Raw genomic sequence first — 11,859 nt, 5'->3', positions numbered from 1 at the left:
TCCTGACCTCAGTCCTTGTTCCTAGTCCCTGTCCACTGCTTACTCATTGTTCCTGAGCTCTGCCAGCCACCTGCGGTTACGCCTACAGACCTCTGCCTGCATTACCATCTGCCTACTGCTCCTGCCACGCCTCGCCTGCTGTCACTAGCAACCAAGCCAGGGGTAGCGACCTGGGGGTCGCCTGCTGCAGCAAGTCCATCCTGCCTTGCGGTGGGCTCTGGTGAAAACCAGCGGCCCCTTAGACTCCGCTCCCTGGTGCGGTTACCACCATCGCTAGTGACAGTTCAGTGGATCCACGACTCCAGGCGTTACAGATATTACTGCGCCAGTCATGGTCAGTGGTGTCAGCGGGGAGACCGGTACTAGGTTTTCGGCGTCTAAGAGGTCCTGAACCTATGGAGCCTGGGCCTTTTTTGATCAAGCCTCTGATTCTCTGACTCAGGTGATATGTCGTATTCGCCATCAACACGTCAGTAGAGGAATAAATGAAAAGTGTTTAAGTACCACGAGCATGAACAGGCACTTGCAGGGAAAGCATGAATTGCTGTGGAATAGTCACTCTGAGAAAAAAGGCCACACAGGTCCTAGGCTTCCATCTTCTGCCTTCTCCTCCTTCACTTCCAAGCCAAAGCGGCCGATGTGCCAGTGCAGCATGAACAAGCACCATCTCCAGTCAAAGATACTGTCGGCTGCTTCCCACTACCAGCAACACAGCTTATACCTTCTTCTACCACCAGTGTTCAGCAGCCAGTCCGGCAGCCAGCTTTCTGTGTACCAGGTGTGGAAGCATAAAAAAAACTTTTTTACCCCAACCATCTTAAAGCCAAAAAACTTGTCGGCATTGCCAGGCTGTTGGCTTTGGAAATGTTGCCTTTCTGCCTGGTGGACACAGATGGCTTCTGCCACGTTCTGGCCCTGGCATGCCCCTTGTATCAGATGCCTAGCAGGCATTTCTTTGCAAGAAAAGCTGTCCCTGCACTGGCCCAGCACGTTGCAGAAAATATATCAAGCGCATTGGCTGCATCTGTGTCCACCAAAGTTCATCTGACTACAGACACATGGACCAGTAAGCATAGTCAAGGTAGTTATATATCCCTGACTGCTCACTGGGTGACTTTGGTGGATGACTTTGGTGCCTCTGGTTTTCCTTCGACAGTCTCCAAAACTGCTGGGATGGTGCACAGCCAGCATCCCCAACCTCGAAAGATAGCATCACGTGTTAAAAGAAACCAGGCCGTTCTTAAATTAATTTGTCTTGGAGACCGTCAGCACACAGGTCAAGAGCTGTGGAGGGCTCTGCGCATTCAGACCGACCACTAGCTGGGTGTAAGAACTTGTCACCAGGTAAGGTGGTGTGCGACAACGTGAGCAATCTCCTTGCTGCCCTTAAGATCAGCAGACTTACACACGTGCCTTTTCTGGCACACGTCATGAACCTGGTTGTGCAGAAATTTCTTAAGTGCTACCCGGGTGTTGACGGTCACCTGAAGAAGGCTCGAGGTCTTAGCTCCCAGTTCCAGCATTAGCACCCTGCTTCGGCACGGCTGGCAGCGTTGCAACATGATCTGGGCCTCCCCGTCAACCGTCACATCTGTGATGTGGCAACATGGTGGACACGCTCCACATGCTCCAGCGATTGTGGCGGCAGCGTAATGCCACTATGCAGTACGAAATGTTGCATGGCCTGACTAGCAGTGGGGCGGACCTTGGGGTGTTCACTCATAGAGATCGGAGACAGGTGAAGGATCTGTGCACCATCCTTGCCAATTTTGAAGAGGCCACCAAAATGGTCAGTTCAGACGATGCCCTTGTCATTATCACCATTCTGGTTATATTTTTACTGGAACAAGAACTAGGCACTCTGTGGCAGCAGGTCTCAGCAGTGATGGAGGAGGAAGATGAGGAGGCAGACATGGAACCCTAGGATGTAGAGGACCCAACTGTTTCCCAGTTGTATAGGTCTCCTTTAGGCACTGGTTCTAGGTTGAGGGCGGGTGCAGAATGGCAGTACAGCTCCTACGGTAGAGCGCATGAGGCTAGCCAGGCCTCTGGTGACAGTCAGGAGGAAAAAGTGGAGAAGGAGAAGGCAGGGGTGGACACCACCGGTACTGATTACCATTCACTGGTAAGAGGTTGGCACAGATTATATGTGGAAGAGGAGAAGGAGGAAGAGTATAAAGATTCCTGTTAGTGCCCCTCAACCCTGAGGCTTGGGAGATCCCGGTAGCATCTAACACATGAGTGCTTGGATGCTACATTATTGTACTGCTGCTGCCCACAGCTAGCATTCCAAGTGTTACAGCTGAATGTATTTTTGAAAAATACACCTGTATGAACTTGATGCGCACTGCATACACCTTTTTCTTATCATCCTCTTTGTAGGCCTCCAAATGGTTATTTTTTAAATGCCTCCATCTCTCCTGCCATGTTCTGCTACCTAATCTAGTTGAACTGCAACATCCGTGTTCCCCGCTGGGCTCTTCTCGCTGCCACCAATGGTACCAATTTTTCCTGAGTGGGTAAAAAGACCATTTTTGACAGTCTGCATTGCAGAATAATTTAAAAAAAATAATAATATTAACATCTGTTAAATGAACCAATCTTTGGTACAGAGGAGTTGGTGGTTAAATTTATCCTGAGTGGGTAAAAAGCCCATTTTTGTCTGCTTGCATTAATAAATATTTTTTTTAATCAATCGCAACATCTGTTAGATGAATCAATCTTTGGTACAGGGGAGTTGGTGGTTAAATTTATCCTGAGTGGGTAAAAAGCCCATTTTTGTAAATTTTTTGAAAAAATAATCTCAACATCTGTTATACAAATTAATCTTTCGTACAGAGGAGTTGGTGGTTAAAGTATCCTGAGTCGGTAAAAGCCCCCTATTGTTAGTTTTGGAGGTGAAATACCTTTCAAATATACCGTGTGTTATTGTCATACAGATATATATGCAGGAAATAGAGTTCTCTCTATTGCTCTCTTGCTAAATCTTTCTCAACAGCAAAAAGTGTAGTTTTTGCAGCTTTCAAGTGCACCGAACGTTGACATATACCAGTGCATTATTGTGATCCACATATATATATATAGAGAGAGAGAACATAGAGAACTCTATTTCCTGGATATATATCTGTATAAAATTACATATACTTTTCTTTATTTTATATTACATATATCTTGTGCAACAAATTTAGCTTTTGAACTAGAGGTTGTAAGAGAGCAACGACAGGTGTAGGGAGATAGAATAAGTGGAGTTGTCTGCCAATTGCACTGCTGTCTAATCTACTCCAACTTGCAGAGGCTGCTACCTCTGCACCCCCTATAACTACGCCCCTGCCAGCTAAAACTTCATGTTCCCCTTTGGGAACTAGCCTGCAGAGTCATAACTTTTATTTCTTGGGCCATGGTGCAAAGCCCCTGCCAGTTACCATGTGCCATTATCAGTACCGGCATCCTATGTGTCCACGGAGCGACTGCTACCTCTGTACCCCCTATATGTCCACGGAGCGACTGCTACCTCTGCACCCCCTATAGCTTAGCCATTGCTTGCAAGCTGTCCTCATTTCACTTAACCATTAAAAGAAATACAGTATTTTATCATAGTAACATAGTTAATAAGGTTGAAAGAAGACAAGAGTCCATCAGGTTCAACCTAGGGAATCCCTACTGTGTTAATCCAGGGGAAGGCAAAAACCTCAATGAGGCAAACAACAACTGCCCCATCACAGAGAAAATTCCCTCCCGACTCCAATGGCAACCAGAACAATCCCTGAACCAACGTATCACCAGAAATCTAATGCCAATAGCCTGTAATATTATTAAACTTTAGGATGGATACCTTCTTGGCCCGGTGACCTAAGGCGTTGCCCCACTTCTTGTTGTTTTAGGCAGGTGAGATTTATGGGATGATTTACATTATCCCTAGTCATGTCATCTGTTAGGGGATTCTCCTCTGTGAATACAGTAGAGAAGAATGTATTCAATAGATTGGCCTTTTTCTCTCCCCCTCCACCATTACTCCCAGATTATTTTTTAAGGGGACCAACATTTTCAGTTTTAAGTCTTTTGTATTTAGATAGGTGACGAAAATGTTGAGATTTGTTTTACTTTCTGTGGCAATCCTTCTCTTTGTTGAAATTTTTGCTTCTTTTTTTGTTTTTTTATACATTCTATTCTTCTGTCTATAGTTGCTCAATGGTCTGAATGCTTATTTCTTATCATTTATTGCACCACAATGGTTTTCTCCTATTTCTACTACTTTTATTCCCATATGGTATGTGTCGTTCACACAATCTGCCCAGGATGCGCTTAAATATGTCCCATTTCTCTTGTGTACTTTTATTTCTGAAGGCATTGTCCTAGTCTATGTCCCCAAGGTCCTCTCTTAGTTTTTGGAAATTAGCCTTCCTGAAATTTAATGTTTTTGTAGCCCCTCTACTAAGCATTTTATTGAAGGACAATTGAAAACTTACTATGTTGTGGTCACTATTACCTAGGTGACCCCCCACCTCTATTTTTGATATTCTGTCTGGCCTATTGGTTAAGATCAGGTCCAGAAGTGCCCCCCCCCCCCTGTTGGTTTCTTTACTAGTCGGGAAAGGTAATTATCTTCTACTATTTCCAAAAACCCGTTTCCTTTGCTGGAGCTGCAGGTTTCCAGTTTATATTTGGGTAGTTAAAGTCCCCCATATTAATGACTTCACCCTGCTTTGCTGCCGTATCTATTTTCAGCTTCTTCCACTATACTTGGAGACTTATAACTCACTCCTATAAGAATTTTATTATTCTTCGTCCCTCCCCTTATTTCTACCCAATGAGCTTCCACATTATCATTACTTATACCCTTCCGCAGAATGGGCTTAAGGCAGGATTTAACATATAGGCAGACCCCTCCCCCTATCTTATTTTTACGGTCATTTCTGACTAGACTATAACCCTGGACATTAACCGCCCAGTCAGCTATCATCCAGCCATGTCTCGCTTATTCCCAATATATGGTATTTCTCTTCCATCATTATGAGTTCTAATTCCTCAGCTTTATTAGTGAGGCTTCAAGCATTTGTATACATACATTTAATACAGTTGTCCATATTTCCTTTCCTCTTATCACCAGTGACTGTTCTATCCCCTCCCGCCGCTCCACCCATAGTTCCACCATCGAGGCCCAGCTCTCCATCCACTCTGTCTTCACTTACTATTTTGTAGTTGCCCTCCCCCCTGGTCCCTAGTTTAAACACTCCTCCAACCTCTTAGCCACCTTCTCTCCCCATTGGGATGCAGCCCGTCCCTACTGTAGAACCTGTAACCGACAGAGAATTCTTCATGGACCCAAACCCCTCTATCCTTCGACGGTCTTTGTGACAGATTGCCCTATCTGTCCCCCTAATAATTGAGTCCCCAACTACCAGTACCTGTTTGGCCTGCCCTGCCCTCCTATTTCCCACCTAACTGGAGCAGACACCCCCCTTGCTTTCAGGGGCAGTGTCCTGCTGCAGCAATGCCACCCCTGAATCAACATCCCCCTCATCCGCCAATTTGGCAAGCTTGTTAAGGGTGTGCCAGATCAGGACTAGTCTCCCTTGCACTCTACCCTCTACCCCGTTTTCTAACTGTCACCCAACTAGCTGCATCTTCCACCTGCACCCCCATGCTATCACTCTCTCCCCCCTCTACCCCTTTGAGCACTTGCTCAGTGAGCAGCAGACCCATTTCCAGTTTGCCAATGTATCTCAATCTTTGAAGCTGCTCATTTAGATCCAGGATCTGGGCTTCCAAACCAGCAACATGCATACAATGGTATGCCCCCTCGATCGGTTGATCAAGGATTGTATACATAGCACATTGGACCACATTGTCAAACATGGAGCAAATTTTTATGGGGATATAAGTATATATTAAAAAAAAAAAAACAACAAAAGGAAACAAACAAACAAATACACACTTTGTTCTCCTCCAAACTCACAGAATCTAAAGTCCCACACTTGAGACAAAAACACACTTCAGATCAAAAACTCACACGCTCCAAAACTCGCTCACAGATATCAATATAAAAGAACTTAGCTTGCAGAGGTAGCTGCTTCTGGCTCCTGTGTTCTTTCATTATTACAGCCAAATTTTAGAGTATAAGTTGTTCCATGTTTACAGTTTACTCTTCTGGATGGTAATTCCAGCTTCTCCTTTTACATACTGTATAGGTGTCAAAATTTACCCAAACATCTCCCATTGACTTTAATGGGGTTCGAGTTCAAGTTCCAGTCGAACTTCGAACCAAACTTCACTATTGTTCGAGGTTCAACTCAAACGTTTTACTGTTCGATCATCACTAGTCATAGACACCACAGGTTTAGTTTTGTTAGATGTTCTTTCTTGTTTTGTCTGTTTCTTACAAGATATTAGGGTTTGTCTCTGTTTTTGTGTGATGACTTGTTTAGCTCTAGTGCAGTGTTTGTTAGTATAACCTCTATGTTTTAATCGGACCTCCAGCTCACAAACCTCCTTCTTATATGTTTCCAGGTCTGAACGATTTCTTTTCAACCTGGTGCATTCGCCTATTGGAATAGCTCATATAGTGTGTGGAGGGTGATTGCTGTCAGCCCTCAACAATGTATTACCAGAAATTCTTGACCATGGCTGTCTTGGACTAGGATGACTAAGGCAAGACAAGACTAAGGGGAGATCGGTCTACTGCAAGGACTGTCTCTAGGATAAGGCACAGGTTAGACATGTAATGCCTTGAGCGCTTGGCAGACTGTTTTGAGGGGGTCTTTGCCATAGCTTCAACTTGTTCTTGGAGGAGGTTTACAGGTACAGCCGCTGTTTAGAGTGCCTGGCTAAGGGGGCAGCAGTGGGTGCTGGAGACATAGGAGTGCCTGCCAGGACTGGCAAGTGAGGGGCTGCAGAGCCGTTTTAATACATTGGTGGGCCCAGTGCACAGCCCTCAAGAGTGGGCCCCCCTCTTCCCTTTCGGCACATTGTATAATGTACTGAATTTGCCCCCACACTGTATCAAGAGCCCCAATACATACAGTAGTTACCTTATAACACTATTTCCACAATACAGTGATTACATATTACGTAAAAACTGCACTAAACAAAACAGAAAGATATCACCAATGATACCATTACATAATACCGCCACATCATGACCCCCAACACTACAACCCTATAACAGAGTGCAGTTACATCCAGTGACTCACCGGGGGCGTCTTCTCCGATCAGAGTCTGTCACCTTTTCTTTTTCTCTCCATCCAGCCTGGGCCACCTTGAAGTCTTCTCCTGGCTGTGAATCTTCTCTCCAGAATCTGCCAGACAAATATTTTAGGCTCCAACACATCCAGTAGTTAGGTCCCTTGTACCCCTATACAGTAGTAACACCCCTCTGTACTCCTACATAGTTACACCCCTCTGTGCCTCCATAGTTTTAAGGTGTCCCTGTAGTATATAGACCCTCATGTGCTCCTCCAGTTATATACAGCCCTCCTGTGCGCTCCCCCATTAGTATATAGCCCCCCTGTGCACTCTCCCCAGTAGTATATAGCCCCCCTGTGCTCTCCCACAATAGTATATAGCCCCCCTGTGCTCTCCCCCAATAGTATATAGCCCCCCTGTGCTCTCCAATAGTATATAGACCCCTATGCTCTCCCACAATAGTATATAGCCCCCCTGTGCTCTCCCCCAATAGTATATAGCCCCCCTGTGCTCCCCCCAATAGTATATAGCCCCCTGTGCTCTCCCCAATAGTATATAGCCCCCCTGTGCTCTCCATAATATATAGCCCCCCTGTGCTCTCCCCCATAGTATATAGACCCCTGTGTTCCTCAATATGATATAGCTCCCTGTGCTCACCAATAGTATATAGCTCCCCTGTGCTCCCCAATAGTATATAGTCCCCTGTGCTCCCCAATAGTATATAGCTCCCCAGTGCTCCCCCATAGTATATAGCCCCCTGTGCTCCCCCATAGTATATAGCCCCCTGTGCTCCCCCATAGTATATAGCCCCCTGTGCTCCCCAGTAGTATATAGCCCCCTGTGCTCCCCAGTAGTATATAGCTCCCCTGTGTTCCCCAGTAGTATATAGCTCCCCTGTGCTCCCCAGTAGTATATAGCTCCCCTGTGCTCCCCCATAGTATATAGCTCCCCTGTGCTCCCCCATAGTATATAGCCCCCTGTGCTCCCCCATAGTATATAGCCCCTCTGTGCTCCCCCATAGTATATAGCCCCCTGTGCTCCCCCATAGTATATAGCTTCCCTGTGCTCCCCATAGTATATAGACCCCTGTGCTCCCCAGTAGTATATAGTCCCCTGTGCTCCCCCATAGTATATAGCTCCCCTGTGCTCCCCCATAGTATATAGCTCCCCTGTGCTCCCCCATAGTATATAGCTCCCCTGTGCTCCCCCATAGTATATAGCTCCCCTGTAGTCCCCCATAGTATATAGCTCCCCTGTGCTCCCCCATAGTATATAGCTCCCCTGTGCTCCCCATAGTATATAGACCCCTGTGCTCCCCAGTAGTATATAGTCCCCTGTTCTCCCCCATAGTATATAGCTCCCCTGTGCTCCCCCATAGTATATAGCTCCCCTGTGCTCCCCCATAGTATATAGCTCCCCTGTGCTCCCCCATAGTATATAGCTCCCCTGTAGTCCCCCATAGTATATAGCTCCCCTGTGCTCCCCCATAGTATATAGCTCCCCTGTGCTCCCCCATAGTATATAGCCCCCTAAGCTCCCCCATTGTATAAAGCTCCCTGTGCTCCCCAGTAGTATATAGCTCCCCTGTGCTCCCCCATAGTATATAGCTCCCCTGTGCTCCCCCATAGTATATAGCTCCCCTGTGCTCCCCCATAGTATATAGCTCCCCTGTAGTCCCCCATAGTATATAGCCCCCTGTGCTCCCCCATAGTATATAGCTCCCCTGTGCTCCCCCATAGTATATAGCCCCCTAAGCTCCCCCATTGTATAAAGCTCCCTGTGCTCCCCAGTAGTATATAGCCCCCTGTGCTCCCCAGTAGTATATAGCCCCCTGTGCTCCCCCATAGTATATAGCTCCCCAGTGCTCCCCCATAGTATATAGCACCCTGTGCTCCCCCATAGTATATAGCCCCCTGTGCTCCCCCATAGTAAATAGCCCCCTGTGCTCCCCAGTAGTATATAGCCCCCTGTGCTCCCCAGTAGTATATAGCTCCCCTGTACTCCCCAGTAGTATATAGCTCCCCTGTGCTCCCCAGTAGTATATAGCTCCCCTGTGCTCCCCCATAGTATATAGCTTCCCTGTGCTCCCCATAGTATATAGACCCCTGTGCTCCCCAGTAGTATATAGCCCCTTGTGCTCCCCCATAGTATATAGCTCCCCTGTGCTCCCCAGTAGTATATAGCCCCCTGTCCTCCCCTATAGTATATAGCCCCATCCTCCCCCATAGTATATAGCCCCCTGTGCCCCCCCCATAGTATATAGCCCCCTGTGCCCCCCCCCATAGTATATAGCTCCCCCTCCCATATAACATTGAAAAAAACAAACACTGTTACTCACCTAGGTCCACGCGTTCCTCTTCTCTTCCCTCCTGTGGCCGCACTTCCTGCGGTCACAAGAGGCTGCACTCCCCTTACCCTCGCGCCGACGCTCCAGTGACGTCGGGCGCTAGAGGGAGAGTGCGGCCTCTTGTGACTGCAGGAAGTGCGGCCACAAGAGGGACTGACAGGGAGGGAGCCAATGGCTCTCTCTCTCTCTGTCAGTGTCGCTGCTGCTGCCGCGCTGAAGCGCCGCAGCAGCAGCGGGTGGGGGCAGCGGCGATCGCCGGGGGGGCCCTGCAGGGGGCGCCATGGAGGGGTAAGTAGATTACCCATCCATGGCGCTCCCCCCTGACAGGCTGGTGGCCGGAGCCCTGTGCGACCGCATTGGTCGCACATAGCAACGGCCGGCCTGCTCGGGGGGGCCCCTTTAACCAGTGGGCCCGGTGCACGTGCACCATGTGCCCTCTGGTTAAAGCGGCCCTGAGGGGCTGCATAAAAATCCTCTGAGGGCTTCTTACAAGTACCTGGGCAGCTCAGTGACTTTAGAGCGAGACTCTTGAACTTGGTAAATGGAAGACCAGGGTTTTGTTTTACTAAGTCCCGGAGTCTGTCCTGGGTGGACCTTGAATCTATGCGTTCTATGAATCTGTACATAATGATGCGTTCTGCATCTGCAGGTGTGAAGGTGTCTAACTGGCATACAGCTCTAAATGCAGAGTGTAGTGAGAGTGCATAGTCCCTGAGAGTCTTACCTGGCTTCTGAGGCCAGTTACAGAACCTGCCCAGGTGCGCACTTCTTCAGCTGCAGGCCCTTTCAGCTGTTCCAGGAGAATTTTTACCTGTTGCTTGGGAGATAAAAACAAACTTTACTGATCTACGCAGTTTTTCAGGGGCACCCCTGTAGTAAGGCAAGTTGGCAGAGCGCAGGAACACTGAAGCAGGATGTGCTGCAGCTGGGAGTGCAGCAGTACTTTGGGAGACTAGCTGATCTGAAGTCACTGGAGGTAGTGGAGGGCCAGCGACTTGCTGGTCGTCACTGTCAGACACTGACATGGTGTCACTGTAGCTTTAAGAAAGTGGTGGCCAATACCAGAGAGCAGCAGCGGTAGTGGTGCTTGCTTCCTCACACACTGACTCTAGACAGACTCACTAACTCCTCCCACCAGGAATTAACTCCTTACTCCAGGGGTCTGACTAAACCCTACTGTTATTGGTGGGGGCTGTGTGTGCAAAAGAGAAAAGATAGTGGATAGGGTGGAAACTGGAGGGAAAGCACCTTCACTTGTAAATGCACGAAACATGTGACACACAAACAGTAAGCCCTTTAGTTCCGTCAGCTGTGCATAAGAGATAACAAGTGCTTTTAGTGACACCTAGTGGGGAAAACACTAACTGCAGTGGATACTTCATCCCCACCTGTGTGAACCTGAGGGTGTTACCTTACTCGGGTGCAATAAGAATTAGGGGCCCATACCGGGTCACTACATGATTTTCTATCTAAGCTTGTTCTGTTTTTAAACTGTTTAACTTTATTAAAACTAGTACTGTAGAATTTTTAACCCCTTAAGGACAGAGCCAATTTCGATTTTTGCGTTTTATTTTTTTCCGCCTTGTGCTTAAAAGGCCATAGCACTTGCATTTTTCCACCTAGAAACCCACATGAGCCCTTATTTTTTGCGTCACTAATTGTACTTTGCAATGACAGGCTGAATTTTTGCATAAAGTACACTGCGAAACCAGAAAAAATTCAAAGTGTGGTGAAATTGAGAAAAAAAAAGCATTTTGTTTATTTGGGGGAAATGTGTTTTTACGCCATTCGCCCTGGGATAAAACTGACTTGTTATATATGTTCCTCACGTTGTTACGATTAAAACGATATGTAACATGTATAACTTATATTGTATCTGATGGCCTGTAAAAAATTTAAACCTTTGTTAACAAATATACGTCACTTAAAATCGCTCCATTCCCAGGCTTATAGCGCTTTTATCCTTTGGTCTATGGGGCTGTGTCAGGTGCCATTTTTTTGCGCCATGATGTGTTATTTCTATCGGTACCTTGATTGCGCATATATGACTTTTTGATCGCTTTTTATTACAATTTTTCTGGATTTGATGCGACCAAAAATGCACAATTTTGCACTTTGGGATTTTTTTGTGCTGACGCCATTTACCGTGCAAGATCAGGAATGTGATTAATTAATAGTTCGGGCGATTACGCACACGGTGATAGCAAACATGTTTATTTATTTATTTATTTACTTTTATTTATAACCTGGGGGACTTCTAGTATAAGTGCACTGATCTCTCATAGAGATCTCTACAGCATAGATATGCTGCAGAGATCCATGAGATAGGC

The sequence above is a fragment of the Dendropsophus ebraccatus genome, chromosome 3, assembly GCF_027789765.1.
Source record: "Dendropsophus ebraccatus isolate aDenEbr1 chromosome 3, aDenEbr1.pat, whole genome shotgun sequence".
NCBI lineage: Eukaryota > Metazoa > Chordata > Amphibia > Anura > Hylidae > Dendropsophus > Dendropsophus ebraccatus.
This window is presented reverse-complemented; position numbering follows the sequence as displayed.